The sequence below is a fragment of the Arachis hypogaea genome, chromosome 11 (genome assembly GCF_003086295.3).
Source record: "Arachis hypogaea cultivar Tifrunner chromosome 11, arahy.Tifrunner.gnm2.J5K5, whole genome shotgun sequence".
Lineage (NCBI taxonomy): Eukaryota > Viridiplantae > Streptophyta > Magnoliopsida > Fabales > Fabaceae > Arachis > Arachis hypogaea.
This window is the reverse complement of record NC_092046.1, coordinates 123114591-123116246: the sequence shown is the minus strand read 5'-3', so window position 1 is coordinate 123116246 and position 1656 is coordinate 123114591. Positions and strand designations below refer to the sequence as shown.

The window sequence follows — 1656 nt, the reverse complement described above, 5'->3', positions numbered from 1 at the left end:
TCTCTGTCTGTTGCTGAGTGGATGATGGAAAAGGTTTATTATTGTTAAACATGTTTCTTCCACCATTATTAAAGCCTTGTTGAGGCTTTTGATCCTTCCATGAGAGATTTGGGTGATTTCTCCATGATGAGTTATAGGTGTTTCCATAAGGTTCACCTAAGTAATTTACCTCTGCTATTGCAGGGTTCTCAGGATCATAAGCTTCTTCTGCATAAGAAGCCTCTTGAGTACTGTTGGATGCAGCTTGCATTCCATTCAGACTCTGAGAAATCATATTGACTTGCTGAGTCAATATTTTGTTCTGAGCCAATATGGCATTCAGAGTATCAACTTCAAGAACTCCCTTCTTCATAGGCGTCCCATTACTCACAGGATTCCTTTCAGAAGTGTACATGAACTGGTTATTAGCAACCATGTCAATGAGTTCTTGAGCTTCTGCAGGCGTTTTCTTTAGGTGAATGGATCCACCTGCAGAAGTATCCAATGACATCTTTGATAGCTCAGATAAACCATCATAGAATATATCCAGGATGGTCCATTCTGAAAGTATGTCAGAAGGACACTTTTTGGTCAACTGTTTGTATCTTTCCCAAGCTTCATAGAGGGATTCACCTTCTTTCTGTCTGAAGGTTTGAACATCAGCTCTAAGCTTGCTCAGCTTTTGAGGAGGAAAGTACTTGGCTAAGAAAGCCGTGACCAGCTTATCCCAAGAGTTCAGGCTGTCTTTGGGTTGAGAATCCAACCATAATCTAGCTCTGTCTCTTACAGCAAAGGGGAAAAGCATGAGCCTGTAGACTTCAGGATCTACTCCATTAATCTTAACAGTATCACTTATCTGCAAGAATTCAGTTAAGAACTGAAAATGATCTTCAGATGGAAGTCCATGAAACTTGCAGTTTTGCTGCATCAGAGAAACTAATTGAGGTTTCAGCTCAAAGTTGTTTGCTCCAATGGCAGGAATGGAGATGCTTCTTCCATGTAAATTGGAATTAGGTGCAGTAAAGTCACCAAGCATCTTCCTTATATTATTATTATTTTTGGCTGCCATCTCCTCTTCCTGTTCGAAAATTTCTGAAAGGTTATCTCTGGATTGTTGTAATTTAGCTTCTCTTAATTTTTTCTTTAGGGTCCTTTCAGGTTCTGGATCTGCTTCAACAAGAATATTCTTGTCCTTGCTCCTGCTCATATGACAAAGAAGAGGGCACAGAAAAATAATAATAATAATAATATGGATCCTTTATACCACAGTATAGAGGTCCTTGTGTTAGTAGAAGAAAAGAAGAAGACAAAGAATGTGATGTAAAGAAAGAAACACAACTGTAAGGAGGGCAGAGATGTGAGATGAGATGTTAGTGAATGAATAAATAAATAGAAGGAGATGAGAGAGAAGGAATTTTCGAAAATAAATTTTGAAAAAGAGTTAGTGATTTTTGAAAATAGTTTTTTTTTTTTGGAAAAATGTTAGTAGTTTTTCGAAAATTAAGATTTAAAAATTAAAATAATAGTTAATTAAAAAGAAATTTTGAAAAAGAAGGAAGGGATTTTCGAAAATGAGAGAGAGAGTTAGTTAGGTAGTTTTGAAAAAGATAAGAAACAAACAAAAAGTTAGTTAGTTAGTTGAAACAAATTTTGAAAAGATAAGAAGTTAGGAAGTTA

At 36.1% G+C, this 1656-nt stretch overlaps 1 non-coding gene across 1 annotated transcript; it reads left to right on the top strand.

Moving 5' to 3' along the window:
- Positions 1–548: 548 nt before the first annotated feature.
- Positions 549–652, top strand: LOC112725006 (small nucleolar RNA R71). The gene has a single exon (XR_003164139.1). It is a non-coding gene; the product is annotated as a small nucleolar RNA R71 (small nucleolar RNA).
- Positions 653–1656: the final 1004 nt, after the last annotated feature.